The following is a 26065-nucleotide window of genomic DNA, read 5'->3' on the forward strand; positions in this document are numbered from 1 at the left end:
GAACCATATAATGATATCTATGTTTTATTATTCCCTTTGAGTTACTTTTGATCGATTTTTCATATAAAATTTATGCAAATTAAAAAAAATACACAACTTTCTCTTCTTTCTTTTTGGTGCTTGATATTGAAAATGTTGTATCTCTAAGATTTCAGCCTCCCAAGGTCTGAAATTCAGTCCCATGTTAGTAGTTTGAGTTTTATTTCCAACGCAACAAGTCAGACTGAGATTGGATTCTTCAATATAAAGTTATGTCAAATCTTCCATGTTGACCTAATTACAGGTTGGTTCAGTAGAGAGAACTTGTATGAGATTCCAAGTGTCAATGTTTCAACTTTCAACCCCGAAATTGACACAAGAAAAACAACTACCCGTGCAATTTAAGTCAATTTTTACAGAATTCAAATCTGATCCTTTAAAATAAAGTTATGATGATTTTCCTTAGGTCAACTGTTTGAGACGAAATTCTAGAGCATGCAAAAATCTTAATTTCTTCAAACCATATCTGATAAATATAATGAAAAAATTCTGAAATTTCTACACAAAGTTCACCAAGATTGTTTCTCTGTGTGGTCAAAATTTCAGCTCCTGAAGATTTGTAGAAAAAACGTTATAGCGAAAATTCCAAGATGACTTTTTTGAAGCAACGGAATCCTAGATTCCAAAGCTCTGATACCAAATGTTATGCAACCATATCATAGAACATACAAAAAATAATCAACTTGAAAATTAGCCTCTTCAAGGGGGGAACCTCCTTTACATCACATAAAGGAACAATTATTGGATCTTACAAATGAGAAGACCTCCTTGGTACATATACAAGTCTAAGGGGTCACAATATAGTCACAGCCTACATAACAATAATAACGTAAGGACACAACAATAACAATAGTGGGCTTCTATGTGGCACAACAATAAAAAAAAGTGGGGGCTACATGGGCACAACAATAAGAATAGAGGGCTACACTAACAATAACAATAAGGGGGATATACTAATATTATTGGGACCTAACATGAATTCTATTTTTTTTAATATTTTTGATATTTATTCTTATTGTTAATATTATTAGTAGTAGAAAAATAGGATGTAGGTGAATGCAAAGAAAGGGAGGGAGGATGGTAATATATGAGCTTCCTTCATTGATTTGACAATGACCAATATATCACTCAGGGGGTTGAAGTTTTGAGGCAACCCAAGAGAAGGTATTATTGTTGTCCTTAACATGCCATCCCTTGAAAATATTAGGGAAACCCACTAGCCATCTTGGAGACTCGTCCCCCATCCATGCCATTCCCCCATCCCCAAAACTTGCGCAACATTGCATAGATCTCCCCCAATGATTTGAGAGATATATGACTAAATAGAACTCTAGATTCTAAATAGAAAAATGGATTCTAAGTAAAACACTAGATAATATAAATACAAGAAGAAATGAAAATAAATTGAACACTAGAAAAAAAACTATATCTAGATTTCTAGGACTATTCATGCAGATACTACAAACTTCAAAATTTTCTAGTTTTATAACATATCTAATGGCACTGGCTTACACCCAGTTTTGAGGAAATCCTCTAAGCATATTATTTTCTAATATATAGCATGTGGCTTATGAGTTAAATCTCACTAGGATTACTTAAACATGTATAATGATATAATATTTTCTCTGAATAACACTTTAAGCTCAATCTAGACTAGCGAGCACATTCTCTCTGCCAGGTATTTCTATATAATATAGAAGTCATCTCATGAAAAAATAATTACTTCAAAGTACCATGTGCAAGTCAAGAAGATAATCTATTTTTTAAGAATAAAGGCTTTACCTTTTGCAACCTCTTCTTCTTCTCCTCCTTTAACAACTGCACTGTTCTGGCTAGTCTGGCCAAGGTATCATTGCTAATACCTTTTGATTGAATCCCCACCAAATCACCTAAGCTAGGATGAACTTCGATAATGATATTAAAAAATTACATCCCCAATATAGCGCAATGATCATATACAATATTAACGTAATCAAGAACCTTGTATAGTCGATAACTCTGCCAAGGATTGCATATATTAATTAAAGCATGAAGTACCAAGAAATAATCTATTTTATAATTAAGTCCCATATGATATATGTTTAGATCAAATGAAAATGATTTGTTGTTTGTTTCATTTAACTTGGAAATGACTATAACCCCTGCCAACTTTAACTAAATCAATGACAAGAGGCTAAAATGTGATTTCTAAATCAAATTCCAAGTCTAGACCATAAGGGAATATATAACAGGTGATAACATTATTTTTAACACAAATTAAAATGTACATGGACCAAAGCTACTGAGAAATATCACCTTTTCTCTTTGAAGTTCTTGAAGTTTTAGATGAAATTCATCAATTTTTTTTCAATGATAAGTCCCAATCATCAACTTTTGGAGTTATAACTTCATTGAGCTGCACTTTTCGAAAATCTCCACAAATCCATTGAATTTGTACTTAACATAAAAAACCTGCTTGATCTTCTCTTCCTTTTGTTGAAAAAGTTGTTCCAAATTTGGTGTAATAGAAACAACTTGTTCCTTCAAGGTGCCTATAGGCTTTTCAGGCTAGAAATACAGTGAACAAACTTACTAACATAAGTAGCTAAAAAAAACAAAAGTTGCAAGCTAAAGAAGAGTATGGATGCACTATAACTTTCCATAGAAAACATGATGATTTTGGTGATGGTAATAAAAAATGTCTGCTAATATATTAATGAGGAAGTCACTTTTTCAGAGTTGCTAAAATAACAATGACAAAATGTACTCAATATTAGAATCTAAGGCTTAATCACGCTAGAATCTCAACCTGACATGAGTCTATTTATACAAAAAATAATACTTATAAGGCCATGAAAAGAGGGCTCACCAAGTGCAAAGAGAATATTGGTGAGTTCAGCTTTTGAATCAGCTAGGGTCTGAAGTAATCGAGCCCTTGAGCGGGTGGCTTGATCAACTTTCCGCTTGTAGACATCTAAACATTCTTGCTCCAACTGAAGCAACATCGTATTCCATTCCACATCACTTTCTCCTACTTCCTGCCATATTTTTTGCATGCATTACCAATTATTCCTTAACCATCACTGCAATGTTATTAACTTTCAGGAAGATGCAGAGAGACAAATTTCTATCATAACAATAGGGGATCTAAAAACATACCAGACCCTAAAGAACAAGAAGCATACAAACCAAACCCTTATGCTCAAGATCGAGATGCATACCTTGTAGATCCATAAGAGTGAGTTAATGGCTAGCTAGGACATCCTCCACAAAGGCATTAACATGATTTTTAAATTCAGAAAAATCTAGAAACAACATTAATGGACCATGTGGGCCCTCACATGAGGCCCAGGTGCCTCACCACAAATGAAAAGGCATGAACCATGACACTTAACGATGCATCATGCTACTATGTCTATATGGGAGTAGATGGTTCTCTCATTTAGGTCAAACTAGACTAGTGGATCACGTTAATATCACTCTACCATGAACAATCGAAACATCCCCTAAGTCAAATGAAGTTGTGCCTTGCGGCCTTCTTCTACTTCGGCGTTCTTGTAACACCCTCCTCCCACATTTATGAAATCTAACTAGTCCACTCGAGTAAACATGTGACGAAGAGTTACTATGATGTGATTCAACTTCCCATGTACAATTAAGGAAGTGGAACCTGTTGGGTGTGGAGCCTAACTATCTTTTGTATTCAAAGGTATCGCTGCATTGGACCCCAGTTCGTAATGGGGTGGCAATGAAATATTCGTTGTAGGGGGAGTCCAGTGGGGGGCAGCTACGACCTTTGGGAGCCCCCCCTGGAGGGGGGATCAGGGGCAGCGCCCCTAAAGCTAAGAATAGATGTAAAATTTCCTTGTAAAATGTTGTAATTTCATAGTCAATCTGGGCCATTCATTAGGCGGAGATCTGACAGTAGAAGTTATGTTTAATTTAGGGTTTTTTGCCCTAGAAGGCAACCCTTCGCTATATATGAGGGAATTGTATTGCGTCTATGTATATCTGTATTCTGAGTGAGGAAGAGAGAGGAGATTGAGAGTGAAGAGGGAATTACAGTGGATCTGCTGTAGGTTGTATCTCTTCAGTTTCCTGGATAATATAAAAGGAAGGACTGGCTGTTTCTTCGTGCACGTAGCCCAAACTAGGTGAACCGCGTATATCTGTGTCTCTCTTGTTTTATACGCTTTCTGTGTTTATTTTCTGCAATATTTTATGTGTTCCATTGCTTTGTAATATATAGTTTTCTAACCACTGGTATCGAAGCCGAAGGTCTATTTGGCTGATAAACTCGTAGGAGAGAAGGGTTGCTAGTTTGAGTGGGAGCAATGGCGGAAGATGGTAGGTTTAGGGTCGAAAAATTTAACGGCCAAAACTACCAGCTGTGGAAGATGCAGATGGAGGATTATCTATATTAGAGAGATCTAAACCAACCATTGAGTAGAAAGACAAAGAAGATGATGAGTATGACAGGCACAGAATGGGATATTCTCGACTGAAAGGCACTTGGAACAATACGGTTGTGCCTAGCGACGTCGGTAGCGTTTAATATTTCAAAGGAAACAACAACAGAGGGTTTAATGTCGACATTGGCCAAACTATATGAAAAATCCTCGGCCTCAAATAATGTTTTTCTTATGAATCATTTATTTAATATGAAGATGTTAGAAGGTGGATCTGTTGCTGATCATTTAAATGAATTTAATACAGTTACCAGTCAGTTAAGTTTTGTAGGGTTAACTTTTGATGATGAAGTTAGGGCTCTATCATTTCTGTGCTCATTGCCAGAAAGTTGGAATGGTTTAGTTATGGGCATTAGTAACTTTGTCTCTGGATCTAGTACTTTAAAGTTTGATGATGTTGTTGGTGCAATCCTTAGCGAGGAAATGCAACGGAAAAGCTCCGGTGAGACATCAGGTAATGCTTTGACTACAAAGACTAGGGGAAGAAAAATAGAAAGAGGAAGGAGCCCTGGATATCGCAGTAAGTCAAGAAAAGGCAGATCCAAGTCCAGATCGGGGATAGTGTGCTGGAAATGCGGGAAGAAAGGACACCTGAAGAAAGACTGCAAGTCTCGAAAGGGAAAAGAAGGAGACGCGCAACAAGAAACTAATCATGAAGTGAATTTAATAGGTGATGTGTTGCAAGATGCTTTGATTCTTTCATTAGAAAATATTATTGATGCTTGGGTGGTAGATTCAGGGGCCTCATTCCATGCCACACCTGATAGGAAACATTTTTATGATTATATTCAAGGAGATTTTGGACAAGTTCGATTGGGTGATGATAAACCCTGTAAAATCATTGGAATGGGTATAATTTTCATAAAATAGCAAAATGGAAATTAGTGGCTATTGAAGGAGGTAAGGCATGTTCCAGATCTGAAGAAAAATTTGATTTCAACAGGGTAGTTGGGAGGTGAAGGTTGCGTAACTACTTTCATAGATAAAACCTGGAAGGTCACTAAAGGATCCCTGGTAATAGTGAAAGGAGGAAAGGTTGGTACATTGTATTTATGCAATGGCATTTCTAATTATGTTAATACTTTAACCTCTACAGGAGAAGATATGGCATTGTGGCACCATAGGCTCGGGCACATGAGTGATAAGGGGATGCAGATTCTTCACTCAAGAAACTTTTTTCCAGGTTTGAAGCATGTTGATTTAAAATTCTGTGAGAATTATGTTTATGGAAAACAGAAGAGAGTCAGATTCCTTAGAGTTGGGAAAGAAAAGAAGAGCAAAAAATTAGAGCTTGTGCATACAGATGTATGGGGCCCTGCTCAGGTATCATCTCTTGGTGGCTCTTGTTATTATGTTACTTTTATTGATGATGCAACCAGAAAAACCTGGATTTATTGTATTCGAAATAAATCTGATGTATTTGATACTTTCAAGGAATGGAAAGCTTTGGTTGAAAATGAGACAGGAAAAAGGTTGAAGTGTCTCAGATCAGACAATGGAGGTGAATATTGCAGCGAAGAGTTTGATAGGTACTATTCAGAGAATGAAATTCGTAGAGAGAAGACAATTCCAGGAACGCCACAAGAAAATGGTGTGTCAGAAAGGATGAATAGGACAATCATGGAGCGTGCAAGGTGCATGAGATTGCATGCAGGATTGCCTTTACAATTTTGGGCAGATGTTGTAGATACTATTGTTTATCTAATAAACAGAGGGCCTTCAAGTTCCTTGGATGGTGGTATTCTAGAGGAGGCATGGACAGGTAAAAAGGTAAACTACTCTTTTTTAAAGACTTTTGGTTGTGAAGCCTTTGTCCACATTAATAAAGAAAATAGAACAAAGCTTGAGGCAAAATCAAAGAAATGTACCTTTATTGGATATGGTGTTAATGATTTTGGTTATCACTTTTATGATTATGAAAAACACAAAATCATTAGGAGCAGAGATGTCATATTCAATGAAAAGGTTTTGTATAAGGATCAGCTGCAGGAAAAGAAACAGGAAAAAGAAAATAGAGAATACACAGTGCTTGATGAGATCATAGAAAAAGTGATGGTGCCTGAAAATCATAATGATCAACAGCCAGAACAACAACCACAATAGCAACAAGCACCTCAAACACCTGAAAGTGGTGTTAGAAGATCTACGAGGATAAGTAGACCCCCTGAACGATACTCTCCTTCATTGTATTATGTGTTGTTAATTGATTCTAGTGAACCAGAACGTTATGAAGAAGCAGTGCAGGTAGAAACCAGGAAGAAGTGGGAGCAAGCCATGAAAGAAGAGATGGACTCCTTAGCACATAACTAGACTTGGGACTTAGTCAGGTTGCCTGCAGGTAAAACAACATTGCAGAATAAATGGATTTACAAGTTGAAGGAAGAAGATGGAGGTAGAAAAAGGTATAAAGCTAGGTGAAAGGGTTTGCGCAGAAAAAGGGTATAGACTTTGATGAGATATTTTCTCTTTTTGTTAAAATGACTTCAATCAGAACTATTTTAAGTCTAGTAGCAGCTGAAGATTTTCATCTTGAGCAGTTAGATGTAAAGACAACCTTTCTCCAAGGGGATTTGGAGGAAGAGATATATATGCAGTAACCACAGGGATATGAGGTAAAAGGGAAGGAGAAACTAGTGTGCAGGTTGAGGAAGAGCTTGTATGGCTTAAAAGAGGCTCCAAGGCAGTGGTATCTAAAATTTGATAGGTTTATGTCTGAACAAGGTTATACTAGATGTCACTCTAATCATTGTGTTTATCTCAAAAGGCAAAATGATGGCAGTTATATTATATTGTTATTGTATGGAGATGACATGCTTGTTGTAGGTTCTAACATGTAGGAAATAAATGCGCTCAAAAGAAAATTGGCAAACTCATTTGCAATTAAGGATTTGGGTGCTGCAAAACAAATCCTTGGTATGAGAATAACTAGAGACAGGAAGAATCACAAGTTAACGTTGTCTCAAAGTGAGTACATAGAAAAGGTGTTGAAAAGTTTTAATATGCAAAATGTAAAACCAGCTAGTATACCTTTGGCTAGCCATTTCAAATTAAGTAAGGAGGAGTGTCCCTAGACTCAAGAAGAAATGGCTCATATGTCTAAAGTTCCATATGCAGTAGCAGTTGGAAGCTTAATGTATGCAATAGTCCGCACAAGGCCTGATATTGCACATGCAGTGGGAGTTGTAAGCAGGTACATGAACAATCCAAGAAAAGAACATTGCATGGCGGTGAAGTGGATTCTCAGGTATTTGAGAGGTACCACAAATCAAGAATTATGCTTTGGTGGTTCAAACATTTCTCTACAGGGATATGTTGATGCAGACATGGCGGGTGATAGAGATAATAGGAGAAGCACAATAGGGTATGTGTTTATTGTAGGTGGAACAACTATCAGTTGGGTCTCAAAACTGCAAAGTGTTGTTTCACTCTCAACAACAGAAGTAGAGTATGTTGCTGCTACAGAGGCTAGTAAAGAAATGATTTGGTTACAAAGGTTTCTGGATGAATTGGGTAAGAAGCAAGAGTTGGGCAAGCTATACAGTGACAACCAGAGTGCCATACATCTTGCAAAGAACTCTGCATTTCATTCCAAGACTAAACATATATAGCTCAAGTACCATTTCATATGGTCAGCGTTGGAAGATGGATAGTTGAAGTTGGAAAAGATACACACTAGCCAGAATCCTGTAGATATGTTAACAAAAGTTGTAACCAGGGAAAAATTAAGAATTTGCTCAGTTTCAATTGGTCTTCAAGTATGATGAAGAAGATGAGAAATAGCTAGGTCCAAAGTGGAGTCATTGTCCAGCAAATGAAGTAGCAGTGGAGTTGCTATAATCAGTCTCCAAGTGGGAGATTGTTGGGTGTGGAGCCTGATTATCTTCTGTATTCAAAGGTATCGCCGCATTGGACCCCAGTTTGTAATGGGGCGGCAACGCTGCCCGTAAAATATTCACTGCAGGGGGGGTCTAGGGGGCAGTTGTGACCTTTGGGAGCCCCCCCCCCAGCGGGGGGATCAGGGGAAGCACCCCCAAAGCTAAGAATAGATGTAAAATTGCCTTGTAAAATGTTGTAATTTCATAGTCAATCTGGGCTGTTCATTAGGCGGAGATCTGACGGTAGAAGTTATGTTTAATTTAGGGTTTTTTGTCCTAGAAGGCAACCTCTCGCTATATATGAGGGAATTGTATTGCGTCTATGTATATTTGCATTTTGAGTGAGGAAGAGAGAGAAGATTGAGAGCGAAGAGGGAATTACAACGGATCTGCTGTAGGTTGTATCTCTTCAGTTTGCTAGATAATATAAAAGGAAGGACTGGTTGTTTCTCCATGGATGTAGCCCAAACTGGGTGAACCATGTATATCTGTGCCTCTCTTGTTTTATGCATTTTCTGTGTTTATATTTATGCAATATTTTATGTGTTCCATTGCTCTGTAATATAAAATTTTCTAATAGAACCAACAAAAGAAAACCAATATGACCTTTCTTAGGAGCTACACAACCTTCAAGAGACAATCAACCCTTCCAGGTGCCCAACCCTTGAGACAACTTGCCATTTTGCTGAGCTAGACCCCTAGTCACTCCCATGAAAATCCAAGCATGTGATTGAGACCCTCTAGTCACTCCCAAAACAAGGCATGCATGCAACTGTGGCATTTTTCATGTGGTCCTGAGCCAACAACCCCAGATATTCTGTTACTTTTTTAGGGCCATGTCTTAGGCCTCTTCCCAGAACTTCATGAAACTTCCTGAAATGATAAATAACAATGAATTAAAGCTACTAATGCAAACATTTGTACAATGACTTGACCTGAACCCTACTAGACATGATAGGCATTTCGTCAAACATTTCATAAACATGTAATATACAGGTCATAACCATAGATTTGAGCATAGGGCTCCCATACTTATCTGAGAATAGTCAAGAAGAATTTATGCCTTATCACAATAGATGCATTATCATCTATTATGTCATATATTCATTCAAATTTCATGTACTAATAAAATCATGATGAGAGCCATAACGAAAGTCTATCATGAGCCATGCTTATAACCAACATATATCCAATAGAATAACAAGACTAGAATAGCCATAAAAACCACATATTAACAAGTACATTTACAAATGAAATACCAAAGGAAAATGAGTTCTTATTGATGTATGCATAAGCCAACCAATTCAAGGGCTTCCACGAACCACTTGACCATAGATTGGGTTGAATCAAATCTTTCTTTTATCCAATCATCCCTGTGCCATGTTCCAAGCATGAATGTGGGACTCACAATAGAACCAATCAGGGCTTCCTCCAACTTTACCTTATATCCACCAAGGGATTCCTAGGCCTGAAAATCTCATAAATACAACCATGCTTTACCACAATCCTGCCAAGAGGTTCCTAGGCCCAAACAGGAAACATACACTATCAGGCTTTACCTCAATCCCACCATTGTCGGTCCATGGATCACTAGGCCTATACAAGCATGGATACCTCCGGATCTCTCCACCTAAATCATGAGAAATTTGTCCTTCTCCACCTCTAGGCTTTACCATATATCCTGCCATTCATCGATTGATCGTTCTTAGGCCCAATGAGGCTCCACCCTCTAGTATTTACCGTATATCCCACCATTCACTGGTCGAGGATTCCTCGGCCTATCGAAGGAATACACAATCAGGCTTTACCATAATCCTACCTTCATCGGTCCAAGGATTCCTAGGCCTTGTGTTTCTCTCCTGAGACCACCCCACTCAATTTTTAAACCATCCAGTAATCCAACTCAACCAAATAAGAGAAACCCCATCACACCATGGCTATCCGGAAATGTAAAGGAAAGGCTGAAAACAAAAGAACCAAATACACACATGCATGCCAAAACTAGCAAGGAAATCATACATGCAACTCGACACCTGCAAGTAATTTCATTGTAGCCACTTGATCCCACTCTTCCTTGCTTGATCCTTGCTTCCTCTTGGTTTCTTGTCCTTCCTTTACCTTCTTTTCCCCAATGCTAGAATTCTCCAAGAATACTCTAAGTGTATGAGAGTATGAGAGAGTAGATAGAATAAAGAGAGAGATCCAAAACTAAACTGACAAAAGGTTGTGAGTTGATCCTCAAAAGTAGTTTTCCATTATTTTCATTCATTTTCCTCCTCACATGCAACTTGTGACCTTTCAACTTCCTTTTATCCTAATTTCCATTATTTTCATAAATAAAATGCCAATTAATTCCTCCTTCCTTTCCAAATCCTTTGCCATTTCCTTAGCCATAATAAACCAAATGAGCACCCACACTAGGATGTTTTTCCCAACATTCAGCTTGGAATACATGTCCCATGACCTTGGTTATTATTTTTCCTCTATTAACTTTATTACATGGAATTTTGACTAGGGTTGTTATAGAACCCTCCACCTTGGGGGAACAAATTCCTTGATGTTCAATGACAGCTACTGTTGGACACCTAATCCTCTAAGTGTTGGTGTGGAAGCTAAATAGTCTAAGGAAGTCCAAGAGACCTTGGAATATGAAACCAAAGGTCATATGAATGTACTATAAATAAATATCATTTTTTAATAATATATACACTCTCATGTTTATCATTCACCTTCTGTTGTCGCCATTTATGTGTTTAACATTGTATCAGAGCAAGCGATACCCTACCCTGATCATATTTGAGCCACTTGTTTTGTGGCCTCTCTGTGCATGTCAGTGCTGCAAGCATTTTCCTGTCCACTAAATTTATGGCCAAGTATGCCCTCATTGTTTGAGTCTTTCAACTGTTCTATCTTGTCAGCGTCTCAAAACTCCTTGTGCATAGGAAATCTACCGCTTCAACCTATCATGCCACCTATTATCTGCCATCCCTATTAATAGTGCATGTCATTCATTGCCAATTTTTATGTTGTTGCTACATATAATTGTTAAAAGAAATTCAGAAACGACTCATATCATTTGCGAGCAATGATAGTATACACTATTTTCTATGAGCATTTTCTGTATCAATGTTCTGTCCTGAGACTGTCAAATCTTTGCCAAGCGTTACACTAGCATTCTCTACCTTGCTTTTGTTGCATGAAACGTTCTCTGCCATCACTGTTTATTTGCAGTAGTTAGAAAATTCTCTTTTTCATACCTATCAAGACTGCCTCTAACCTGCTCTTCTACTGTAATTCAGACTTTGAAAAGTTGTGAAGATTGGTGGTGACTAGATTAGAGTTGAGCATTGAATATGAGCTCGACGTTGGCGTTCTTATGTAAAAAAAAAATGTGACGCCTAACATTCTAAACCCCTGGACATTAGACATGTTTAACCCAACTGCGAGTTAGGTTGGGCATGAATTTTATATGTTGAACAATATGAGGACCTATCCCCTATTCCAGCGCGCATTAACCACATCCAAACTTATCCCTCTTTGGGTTCCTAAACAGTTCTGCATTTTGGGTTCCTAAACGGTTCTTTATTTCGGCCTCTCAGCGCTGTCAATTTTCTTGAAATTAAGTGTTTCTCTATCCCTACTCATTTGTTACTATGTCAACTTGTGCTATTTGATTACTTGACTTCCTTGACAATTTCACTGTGGGTTGAACCATTTCACCATCTCCTGGCTAGCATTACCAGACAATTAAGGTGCACTCTACCAATATTTTTTTGGGATCAAGAATGGTTTGTTGTTAAAATTTACTATAGAGCATTGTCACATTCTCTTATTTCAATATTTGTTGGCGCATACCGCAGAGGCTTAAGTATGGACTTGAATGAAGGAAGATCCTGAGTCTGCATTGTAGAGGATTTTGGCAATGATACGGTCGAAAGATGTGATGAGTAGAAACCATTGCAATTACTTCCCTTGAGGGAGCTGATCCACTTCCATAGTACAGATGTCGTCTGCCATTTCCGCTCTTGCTTTTCATCCTCTGCACTTGGTAGAGGAAAACCGTTTCATTTCCTCAAAGGTTTGGATTGTTAGATAGCTGGTAGCCAAAAGTCACACCATATAGTCGCACCCTTTGTTCTGAATGCCAATGATCACACCCTTTACTCTAAATGACAACAATCGCACCATACGGGTAATTTACAAGATCTACATTTTTTGCATTCGTCGGTGGACACCACACCAGCATCGAACCTTGATCATGATCGGGTTTTGTTAATAGATGCATGTTAATACAGTTCAGTTCCTATCATTAGTTATATAAATAAGAATCCCACCTTGGAAATATATCATCTTCTAATCTCGGGCTAAGACTTCGAACATTTGGGCCTTCACTACAGCTTCGTGACTTCGCCTTCTCCAAAGGTGAACGTGACCGTGAGCGAGAGTGAGAAGGAGATGGAGATCGAGACCGAGACCGAGATGGAGATGCACTAATGCTTCACTTTTCAGTATTATGGGGTATGGTCAAACTATGGCTCCTGCTTCGAGAAATTGATTTCTTGTAAGAAGATGCCCTCGATCTAGACCTGGAAAAGGAACATGAGCTCGAAAGGGAGTAAGATTTACGATTGGGAGAGTATGCACTTTTTGAGGCTGATCTTGATCATGATATTGATCTTGAATATACAGACGGGCTTCTAGAGCGGCTTCGACTACGACTCTGACGAGAATCATAACTTCTAGCACTTCTCTCGCTTTAACTTCTTGAGTAACTTCGAGAATAACTGCGCCCACAATCGAGAAAATGGATTGTGGAACTCTGAATCATCAAGCTTTCTTATATAATTTTTCATATCCTCGTAGCTTGTGTAGTCTACAACTCCCACATGTCATTTCCTTTGCGGTAAACTTGAGAAAAGCATACATCAACAACACGATGCATGTGATCCTTCAAATCTTGCCATGATGCAGAGCTAGGTAGTCCATGCACAATAACTTTGTATCCAGTACGCCTATACAAACCACTCGAATGACTACCACTAGAGTAGCTACCATACACTGCAACATATGAAATTTCCCGGCAAGAAAGTGATAGGGTTTGTGCAAAGAAGAGATGGGTGATTATATTTCAAGAGAAAACACCATGGAAGCCTTTTTGAAATTATAAGTTTCTCTATATTTTCTAAATTATGGGCAACAACCTTTGAACATTTCACTTTGAACAAGGGAGGAACATTGATATATTCAAGATTGTTTCTAAACATGACTTCTATCTAGTATCCAAGCAAGATAATGGTAGATATTTCAAAGAAATATCTCGAATTTGTTACTCACTTATTTCATTGATTATTTTATTGCTGGCACATTTTCTGCACAAGTTCACACTTTCATTTGTTGAGTTTGACATTGGAGAAAATGACTCAAATTGGTGAAGTATTAGAGTTCTTGAAAACTCTAATACAATCTACTTCTGATGACACATTCCAAATCATCAAAGGCTCTCTCTCAAAAATTCAGACTTGTCTACAATATGCACAATAATAGATTGATTTTTTGCAGCTTGAATCTCAACTACAGTAAGAAGCATTACAGTAGTGGAGTCATTATTCTAAACATGTTTATGTTCAGAAGATTGAAACAAACTCCCATAAACAACAAGACAATAATGTTATAGTTGATTCAGATCCAGTGCCCAATAAAGCAACAGATTTACATGCAAATGCAGAAGTTCAGTTTGCACTTCCCAAGCCCATCATCAGACCTTGGGAAGAGCTTGTCCATAACAAGCACAAAACATGTCTTGGATATGATAAGGAGGTTTCATTTCATATTCTACATTACTCAAAGCCCATTCAGTTTTAGAGTATTGGATTCCTTAATGACAGTTCACCTTCAACTATTCTAGATTCTTCTCCTCTTCCACAACAACAACAACAGACTGTTAAATGCCAACACTGTGACCGAGTTGGCTATATGAAATATCACTGTTTTGATCTTCATCCATGTAAGAACTATCATAAAACCAGTCATTCTTCAAATAGATGCTTCAGAAACAAACCTCCTGCAAGAACAAAGATTCATCTTGGATGGATTGCTTCTTGGCAATGGGCATCAAAAACCAAGAAGATATTCCAGTCATATGTCAGAACTTGTTCCAGAGTATTGAATAGCCTTGCAGTTTAATTTTTTCCATCTCACCTTGTATCTGACAGGGGGAGAAATGATGGTCATCTACAAGATTCAAAGCCACATGAACCGAGCATGAGCCACAACCTGTCATACCAGATTTAGAGTTGTAGCCATAGACAAATATGCCCCTGAGCATGCCTTCAGTCCGTGACACCTCTTCAAAGAATTGAGGACACTTCCTCTACCAGAAGACTTCAGCGTCTTTCCAGTTTTGGAAGAGTTCCAGGAATTGCATTAAGCATTCCAGAGTTGTTGGTCATCCTTAAACCATCATAGGTTGAAAGCTCCCTTTTCAGGTTGAGGTTCTCCATTTCATGTGGGGTGAGACCTCCCTTTATTGGTTGAAGGTTTCCCTCTTCAAAACATCAGGAGCACTTCCTCTAGCAGAAGACCTGAGTTTCATGCCAGACTTGGAAGAGTTATTGGAACTGCACTAAGCATTCCAGTGTTGGTGGTCATCCTTAAACCACCTCCCTTATACCAACATTTTAGAGAGCACGTTCAACCTTGTGCTACCATGCATTTTTGCACGTTTTGTATTACATCTCTCTTCTTGGATTCATACACAACCCTTCGGATTAAGGGGGGGAATGTTGGACACCTAATCCCCTAAGGGTTGGTGTGAAAGTTGAATAGTCTAAGGAAGTCCAAGAGACCTTGGAATACGAAACCAAAGGTAATATGAATGTACTATAAATGTATATCATTTGTTAATAATAGATACACTCTCATGTTTATCATTCATCTTTTGTTGCTGCCATGTATTTGTTTAACAGTTACAACCAGCAAGACAATAGAAAAGAAAAACATACTGCCCATGGATCTTTATAGCTTATATTGATTCGATATTTGCAATGATCATCCTGCTGAGAAGAAAACCAACATGAGGAACATAGCAACATGATAACCATAATGACATGAAACCCATACCACTTATTGGAGCTTTATAACACAGCTTATGGTGGTATTTACATCCATATAGATATATACATGCACCAAAAAATCACACCAAAATATATGCAAAAAACATTCGCTTAACTAGCGAATAGAGAAGGATACATAGCCCACATATTATCCTCCATCTCCCATGTAGCTTCATTGGGCCCAAAGTGCTTCCATTGCACTTTAACCTGCTCGATTTCTTGATTCCAGGGCATGAGCATATCTCTTTACAAAATACACCGAGGTTCTGGCTGGAATTCTCCATCTAGATCCACCTACAATACATACCAATCAATAACATGATCAAAATATTTAACATACTTCTTAAGCAATGACACATGGAAAATATTAAGGAATTTCATTGTCGGAGGCAATGTAAGTCGATAGGATATTGGTCCAATCCTTTCAAGAATACTGAAAGGTCCACAAAATCAAGGTGCCAACTTGGCACATGATCCAATCCTCAAGGAGCTCTTCTTGGGCTTGATGCACATGTACACTTTTTCCCTAAATTGAAACTCCTTAAACATATTGTTCTGACTTGAATAAATTTTCTGTATGTCCTTTGTTTCCTTCAGATTCTTCTTGATTACTTGCATTTCTTATTCCATTTCTGCCAACATGTCTGGTCCTATCAACATCCTGTTCATTGGATCACTCCAACTGATATGAGTATTACAACTCTGCCCATACAGTGCCTCGAATAGACTCATCCTCATTGACTCCTGATACCCATTTTTGTAAGAAAACTCAACCAACGAAAGGTACTCCTCCCATCTCCTCCACTGATGCATCAAATAAATCCTCAACATGTCCTCCAATATCCTATTGACCCTCTCAGTCTATCCATCTGTCTGCGGATGATAAGATGTGTTGATGGAAAACTTTGTTCCCAAACCTGCAAACAACTTCTTCCAGAATCTAGAAGTGAACTTAGCATCCCTATTTGACACAATCTTCCTTGGAACACCATGCAACCTCACTACATCTCCGATGAAGACCTGTGCCACATCACTAGCTGAATAGGTAAACTTTACTAGAATGAAGTGTGCTACCTTTGTCAACTTTTCCACCACAACCATGATGGAATCATACTGTCTAGATGTCCCCAGAAAACATGTGATGAAATCCATGGAAATGACCTCCCATTTCCACTCTGGAATCAAAATCGGTTGTAGTAATCCACTTGGGTGCTTACAATATGCTTTTACATGTTGACAATCTAAGCATATAGCCACAAAATCCACCACATCCTTCTTCTGATTCAGCCAATAATAAAACTTATTCACCAATGTCAATGTCTTCTGGTATCCCGGGTGCCTTGAATATGGTTTTGCATGGATGTCTCACAATATAGTCTTCTTGTGCTCACTATCATTCGACACATAGTTCCTGTCCCTAAATCTAACCAAACCATCCATTGTGAGACGATAGTCCATGTTGGCTATGTGGGGCCTAACCCAGGTTCAACAGTGAGTTTAGCCAAGAAAATTCCGGTACTACTGGCGCTTTTAGCAACAGTTCGCAGAGCGCGGACTGAGGTCTCACCCGAAGTAGTATGGGAGGGTGCTGGAACCAGGTTTCCGCACCCTAGGAATGTCTTGATGAAGGTTCTAGAGGTTCGCAATCCTAATATGCGTGCTGCGCACAACTTTCTATTCTTCGCAACCTGTGCGCACCTTTGTGAATACAATATTATTTTGATCCGATCCTTACTGTGTTATTATATTAGTGCTTAACTTAGTCTGTGCTAGCCCAATATTCTTATTACTTATTCAACTTTCAAAGAAGCATGCGTATTCGAAAACACTATAAGTGCATAAAGATAACCAGAACATAGAAACACAGATCTACTAACAGAAACACAATATTTTGAATCAATCTTATCTTTATTAATATTCAAGTTTAGTTACAAACCCGACTCCACCCCGCGCACTCAGCTGCAGGGGTCTGCGCACTCAGCTGCGGACTCTACTAGGCCTCTGCACACTTAGCTACAGAGCCTCTTCCTACCACTATGACCCAATACACTCCAGATCCACTTCTATCTTCTAACCATGCCTTCCCATCTATCTATTACTTTTCAAAACTCTCAAAAATTTTTCTTTACACTTAGAGCCTAGCTCTATATATACAATCCCATGGTCTGCAGACCATGGGTAGGCAGACACAATTTACATTAAATTATATTATTTTAGGGCGGACAACCCTAGACTCTTTCGCTCTGCACCCGCATTTTGCGGGGTCTTTACATTACATTGACCAAAACTCGGGCGTTAAGCCCCAAAAACATGCTATGGGGGGATCTGCTACCCAACAGTCCACATCCTGATCACATGTACCATGTTGTAACCTATGCCTAAGCTCCATGTACTTGCCATCCTATTGTCTTGCCTATAAAATCTAATCCTGTAAGTTTTTACCATAATAACTCATAGATGCTATATGATTCATTCGCACTCTCTTGCTAAGAGCATTTGCAACCTTATTTTCCTTTCCCTTAATGTACTAGATCTCAAATTCAAACTTGCTAATCATGGCCAACCATCTAGCTTTCCTAGTATTCATATTTGGTTGGTCAAACAAATACCTCAATCCACTGTGATCACTCATCAACACAAACCTCCTTCCAAGAAGATAGCGCCTCCACATATTCAATGCATGGATGATCGCTGCCAACTCAAGATCATGTGTCCGATAATTCTTCTCGTTCTCATTCATCTTCCATGACTCATAACACATTACCTGTCCTTTCTGCATTAAGAATCCAGCAAGTCATATTTTTAAGGAATCTATACACATCACAAACTCTCTGTCTGGATTTGCAATCTTTAGAACAGGAGTGTTTATCAACAATTGCATTAATTGCTCAAAAATTGTTGCAAATTCCTCAAAAATCTCTTGCTTTTCCTTTGCATTGACATAATAGGATATGAAATCTAAGAGAAGTTCCCAATGAACCTCCTATAATAACCTGCTAGTCCCATAAATGATCTTATCTAATCCACATATCTAGGAATTTCCCACTCCATGATAGCTCTTAACTTCTTCGGGTCCAGTCCTATGCCTTCCTTGGAAACAACATGTCCCAAGTAATGTACCTTTTTTTGAAAGAAACTGCATTTTCTAAGCTTGGCATACAACTGATACTCTCTTAGCAATCTCAACATTGTTGCTAAGTGTTCGGCATGCTCTTCCTTATTCTTAAAAAATATCAATATATCATCAATGAATACAATGACAAGCTTGTCCAGATAAGGATGAGACACACTATTCATCAAGCACATGAAAGTAGTTGTAGCATTAGTCAAGCTGAATGGAACTACAACAAATTCATAATGCCCATACCTGGTCTGAAAAGAAGTCTTGTAGGTGTCCTCTTCTTTAATGCGTACCTGATGATATCCAGATCTCAAGTCAATCTTCGTGAACATTGTTGCTCCCTTCAACTGGTCAAACAAGTCATCAATCCTCGGCAATGGATACTTATTCTTGATGGTAACCTTGTTCAACTACCTGTAATCAATGCATAACCTGAGAGTACCATCCTTTTTCTTCACGAACAACACGAGTGCACCCAAAGGCGATACACTTGGAATAATGTATCCCTTTTCAAGCATTTCCTTCAACTGCAAATTTAGCTTTACTAACTCTGGTGTGCTCATCCTGTATGGTGCCTTTGATGTTGGTGTTGCCCTTGGTACCAACGTAATGGAAAAGTCCACTTCTCTACGAGGTGGAAACTTTGAAATATCTACTAGAAACACATCTTGAAACCGTTGCAAGATCGGATACCTCTTCATAACTTCTGCATCCTCAAAACCCTTACCTTTATCACTAGAAATATGCACTCCAAATAACACACACCCTTTTTGCAATTGTGCTTTTCATGCATATCTATCACCATTCTAATTGATGTATCTTTCTTCTTACCCTGCAAGATTCTTTGTTCCCCATTGTCATCTAAGCATTCAATAGCTTTGTCATAGCAGTCCACCTTAGTTCTATGAATATATAACCAATCCATACCCAAAAGCATACTATATGATCCCAACGGAAGTACATTCAAATGTGATGAGGTAGACATACCATTCAACTTGAACTCACAAGCTCTTACCCAATGATGAACTCTTTTATTTGTACTTGTATCCAACTGCACTAACCAAGATTCTGCATGCACTTATTTATTCAAATCACACTTATCCACCAAGTCAAGACTTACATAACTATAATTAGATCCAGGGCCAATCAAAATAGAAACAACTTGACCACAAATCTTACTGTCCATCTCAATAGTAGATGCCTGGCGATCTGCTTGCCTGTTATTCAACGCTGCATAAATTTGTGGAATGCTCTGCCCAACATCCCCAACTATTTGGACATCTTGTGCACTATAAATCTGAGGCCTACCACTCTGATTCTATAGAAAATATCTCTTGAGATGATCCTTACCACATGTCCAACACTGCAACCATCCCTTACCATCACCTTTATTATACTTTCCTCCAGGATGAGGTCAATTAAACTTCTTGGAGGGTGCAAAATTTTCTTTCTCACCTGCATCCCGAGGTCTTTTTTTTTTTTTCAGCTGCCATTTACCTTTAGTCTTGTCTTTCCCTTTCCAACCTTGATGAGATTCTTTCTTACACTTTGATTTCTCATTACAGTGTTTCAAATTCCCAATGACTTCTTCAAGTGACTGAGGATCATCATATTCAATCTGATCTCTAAATTCTAGTGGTAATCCACTGACAAATCTATAAACTTTGGATTTCTCATCCTTAAGATACAGTGCATACCTCAATAACTCTAGGAACTTGGTCATACACTCCTCATTCGTCATCGATCCCATCTTTAGCTCATAGAATTCATTGGCCTTACTATCATAGTACCTCTCTGATAAATATTTCTTCCTAAAACGTCTCTTGTATTCATGCCAACTCAACTCTTATGCCCCGATGTCTCTAACCTGCTTCACATCTTCCCACCAGATGTCTGCTTTCCCTTTCAGGCTAAAGATAGATATTATGGAATTTATGTTCTCTTTGTAATCATGCAACTCAAAGAACAACTTCATCTCGAGTAACCATGCATCTTCATCTTCCGGTTTCTTCAAATCCCCACCAAAGGTAGGTGACTTTTCTTTCTTGAACTCATACAGTAAATATCCCATGCCATTCCTCCTATAAGGATGGTAATGATGATGACCATGATATCTGTCAGAACCAAAACTAGAATAAAACTTATATCCATCACCTCTCCTATTTGGAGTATCCAAGAACCTACCATCTCTAATAGTGTCATCTCTCTCCGATTTGTGCCCACTATGAGACCTACTTCTATATTCTCCATTAGTCCTATCGTCTTGCCCATGGATGATCCTAAGTGGTCCTTGTCTCTCCAATTCTGACAAACTCTGAAGGATAAATTCATTAACCTATATTATTTCTCAATGTGTTTTCTATATCAGAAGAGTGTCCATCATCATGTTGCTCATCTAATCTATAGGGAGAGTCTTATGAACTATAGTCTACCATATTTCTAGTCATATTTGAACTTCTTCTTGCAAGTATACCATGTGAGATTAAACCAAAACATAAAATAATCAACATACCCCAATATAGTTAAGGGGAGGATATCTCCTCTGGAAGATCAACCTGATTAGCGCAATACATGTATAAACATAATCATATCAAAATATAATCATCATTTCAACCATTATCTAGTTACCATGCATGACTATACCGACCACATACCATGACCTCATGCACAACAAGTATAACCATTTCAATGTATGAATAATGATGTATAGACACTAACATGCATGACAAATGCATGATCGACATACACTCACGACAAATACATCCAACAATCAAAACCATCAAATTCCACATGGAGACACGACTGCAACTATGCCTACATAGCAATTACATAGACCACAAGCATATAGAACACATATGCAACTAACATGTATGCATGACGAACACATTCCACCCATTTAGTCCAAGGGGTGAACCATGCTTTGATACCACTCTGTAACGCCCTCCTCCCACATTTACCCAATTTGGGCTGGTCCCTTGGGGTGAACCTGTGATGAAGAGTTACTATGATGTGGTTCAACTCCTCATGTACAGTTATGGAAGTGGAACCAACAAAACAAAACCAATCTGACCTTTCTCAGAAGCTACAGAACCTTCAGGAGACAACCAACCCTTACAGGTTCCCAACCCTTGAGACAACTTTCCATTTTGCAGAGCTAGACCCTCAATCACTCCCACGAGAACCCATGCATGTGAATGAGGCCTCTAGTCACTCCCACACTAAGGCATGCATGTGATTGTGGAATTTTTCAGGTAGTTCTGAGCCAACAACCCTGGATCTCGTGTGACTTTTTCAGGGCTAGGTCTCATGCCTTTGCCCAGAACTTCATGAAACTTCCAGAAATGATAAATAACAATGAATTAAAGCTACTAATGAAAAATTGGTTCAAGGACTTGACCTAACCCCTACTATCCATGACAGGCATTTCGTCAAACATATCATAAACATGTAATCTACAGGTACCACATACCGAGGATAGGGGTCTCATACTTATCTGAGAATTGTCAAGAAGAATTGATGCCTTATCACAATAGTTGCATTATCATCTATTAAGTCATATATTCATTCAAATTTCATGTACTAATAAAATCATGATGAGATCCATAACCAAATTTTGTCATGAACCATGCTTATAACCAACATATATCCAACAGAATAACAAGAGCAGAAAAACCATAAAAACCACATATTAACACGTACATTTACACATTAAATACCAAAGGAAAGGAGTTCCTATTAATGTATGAATAAGACAACAAAGTTAGGAATTTACATGAACCAACCAACCATAGATAGGGATGAATAAAATCTTTCTTTTAGCCAATCACCCTCGTGCCATATCCAAGCATGAATATGGGACTCATAACAAAACCAATCAAGGCTTCCTCGGGCTTTATTGTATATCCACCAAGGGATTCCTAGGCCTGAAACCCTCATCAATACAACCAAGCTTTACCATAATCCCTCCAAGGGATTCTTAGGCCCAAGCAAGAAACATACACTACAAGGCTTTACAACAATCCCACCATTTACTAGTCCTTGAGGGATCACTAGGCCTATACAAGCATGGATGCCTCTAGATCTCGCCACCTAAACTGTGAGGAATTTTTCTATCTCCACCTCTGGGCTTTACTGTAAATCTCGTTATTCACCAGTCGAGGATTCTTAGGTCCAACGAGGCTCCACCCTCTAGGATTTACATTATATCCCTCCATTCATTAGTCGAGGATTCCTAGGCCTATTGAGGGCATACACAATCGGGCTTTATCGCAATCCCACCATCACCAGTCCAAGGATACCTAGGCCTTGTGTTTCTCCCCTGAGACCCACCCACTCAGTTTCGAAACCATCCGGAAATCCATCACAACCAAATAAGAGAAACCCCATCACACCATAGCTCTCTGGAATTGGAAAGGCAATGTTGAAAACCAATGCCACACTTGGTAAGACCCATGCCAATGAACTAGCAAAGAAATCATACATGCAACTTGATACCTATAAGTAATTTTGTTGTAGCCACTAGATCCCACTCTTTCTTGCTTTCTTTCCCTTCCTTTGACTTCTTTTCCCCAATTCTAGAATGCTCTAAGAATACTCTAAGTGTATGAGAGTATGAGAGAGTAAAGAGAATAGAGAGAGAGCTCCAAAACTGAATTGGAAAAAGGTTGTGAACTAATCCTCAAAAGCCTTTTTATTAACGAGGCATCTATTTTCTTCATTTTCCATTATTTTCCTTCATTTTCCTCCTGAAATGCAACATGTAACCTTTCACCTTCCTTTTCTCCTAATTTCCATTATTTTCATAAATAAAATGCCAATTAATGTCTCTTGCCTTTCCAAAGATTTTTCCATTGCCTTTGCCAATTTCCTTAGCCATAATAAACCAAATGAACACCCACACTAGGATGTTTTTCCCAAAATTCATCTTGGAATACACGTCCCATGACCTTGGTTATTATTTTTCCTTTATTAACTTTATTACATGGAATTTTGACCAGTGTTGTTACAGCTCACCAATCAGAGAGGTTACCTCTAAGGCAAGGAGGCTAGATCTTATATTGGCTTGGTAATTGACATACACTATATGAATGAATATGAATTTTTAATTTCATGCAATAGCTCTGTTCAAGCATTATTGAATTTCCAGGTTAAACGTAACATAAATATGAATTGGTACTTCTACTTCAATTTTTAAATCCACATAAATTTCTAAGCTAAACGTAAATATCAATTTCTACCTTCTTTTTCTTTAATTTTTGAATCCATAGAAATTTCCAGGCTAGACAAAACAATGAATTGGTACCTGCTTTAGTTTTTGAATCCAAAAAAAATCCAGGCTAAACTTAAATATGAATTGGTACTTGCTTCATGTGTGTGCAAGGATTCAATCACAAATAGATTAGGTCAATTTCTTTGCATCTCTTTGTTTTTTCTGGTTATATATTCACATCTACATCAACCCAATGAGTGGGATTAGTAGGAACTAATTTGATTTGGGACTAATGTTGCAGTATGAGGACCGTTCGACCCTTTTCCGCCTATTAACTTGGTGGTGGTGTAGTATGAGGAATCGTTCAACCCTTTTCGACCAATTAAATGGGTAGTGGTGCATAAGCTATAGCAATAGAAAATAGAGACCACCCCCTATATTTTATTGTTAAACGTAAATATCAATTGTTACCCATTTCTGCTTTAGTTTTTGAATCCACAGAAATTGCTAGGCTAAACGAAAAATATGAATTGGTACCTACTTTAGTTTTTGAATCCAAAAAAATGTCAGGCTAAAATTAAATATGAATTGGTACCTACATTAAGTGTGCACACTTATTCAATCACAACTAGATTAGGTTTGTTTGCATCTCCCTATTTTTTTGGTTATTTATTCACATTTACATTAGCCTAATGAGTTGGAATAGGAGGAACTAATTTGATTTGGGACCAATGTTGCAATATGAGGATTTTTTGACCTTGTTCGTCCTGTTAAGTGGGCAGTGGTGCAGTATGAGGATCATTCGTCCCTTTTTGACCTATTAACTATGTGATGGTGCATAAGCTATGAAAATTCAAAATAGAGAATACCCCCTGTCTTGTCTTGGTATGACGCCATTGGATTATTTCCTCCTACAACTACTGCAAGCTTCACAAGCCCTGATTAGACATTCATGGCACAAAATTGAAACAATGTTAAAGGGTCATAAAGGCAAAACCTAGTGATAAAGGAAACAATGTTGAAATCTATGACACCTGTTGAGGACAACGAATCTCAACAGTGTCACCAAGATAAACCTCATAATATAATGCTTGTTGGTGTAATTAGCTTGAAGTTTTTAAATATATACACATTCACATAATTCAATGTCATTCATATTTTAGTGAAGTTTAAAAGTTACTCAATCCATATACAAATTGATCTTAATCTTCATGTTTCATGTTTTATATTTAATGTAAATTAATGTATCATGAAGTGAATATTGGTTAATTTGTGTATGTTAAACACACATGGACAGCTCAAACATATGAAAGATAAATCATTCAGTACATTTTTTTATTACCATAAGATATACATTTATAGTACAACATATGACTCTTGGGTTTCAGGTCCCAAGGTCTCTTGGACTCCTTTTGTCCATTCGACTTCCACACTAACCCTTTAGGATTAGGTGTCCAACATTCCCCCCCTTAATCCGAAGGGTTATGTATGAGTCCAAGAAGAGAGCTGTAATACAAAATGTGCAAAAAATGCATGGCAGCACTAGGCTGAATGTGCTCTATGAAATGTTGGTAAAAAAGGGCGGTGGTTTAAGGATGACCACCAACACTAGAATGCTTAGTGCAGTTCCCGGAACTCTTCCAAAACTGGCAAAAAACTGAAGTTTTCTGCTAGAGGAAGTGTTCTCAATCTGTGATGGTTTAAGGATGACCAAGAACTCTGGAATGCTTAATGCAATTCCTGGAACTCTTCCAAAATTGGCAAGAAGCTGGTGTCTTCTGCTAGAGGAAGTGTTCTCAATCTGTGATGGTTTAAGGATGACCAACAACTCTGTAATTCCTGGAACTCTTCCAAAACTGGCAAGAAGCTGGAGTCTTCTGCTAAAGGAAGTGTCCCAGATTGCCAACTGAAGGCATGTTCAGGCATCTTTGTCTCTGGCTACAACTCTGAAACTGGTGTGGCAGGTTGTGGCTCAGGCTCGCTTGATGTGACTTTGAAGCTTGTAGATGACCATCATTTCCCCCCTGTCAGGTACAAGGTGAGAAGATGGAGAAAACTCAACTGCAAGACTGTTCAATACTCTGGAACAAGTTCTGACATGTGTTTGGAATATCTTCTTGGCTATTGATGCCCATTGCCAAGAAGCGATCCATCCAAGATGAATCTTTGTTCTTGCAGGTGGTTTGTTTCTGAAGCATCTGTGTGAAGAATGGCTGGTTTTATGACAGTGCTCACATGGATGAAGATCAAAACAGTGATCT

The 26065-nt window shown here is 38.2% G+C and overlaps 1 pseudogene; it reads right to left on the reverse strand.

Moving 5' to 3' along the window:
- Positions 1-12671: 12671 nt before the first annotated feature.
- Positions 12672-13430, reverse strand: LOC149176868 (uncharacterized; annotated as a pseudogene).
- Between the last annotated feature and the right edge of the window lie 12635 nt (positions 13431-26065).

Source organism: Pinus tabuliformis, chromosome 4_1 (assembly GCF_031772625.1).
Source record: "Pinus tabuliformis cultivar Carrire ecotype Pingquan chromosome 4_1, CPIR1, whole genome shotgun sequence".
Classification (NCBI taxonomy): Eukaryota; Viridiplantae; Streptophyta; class Pinopsida; order Pinales; family Pinaceae; genus Pinus; species Pinus tabuliformis.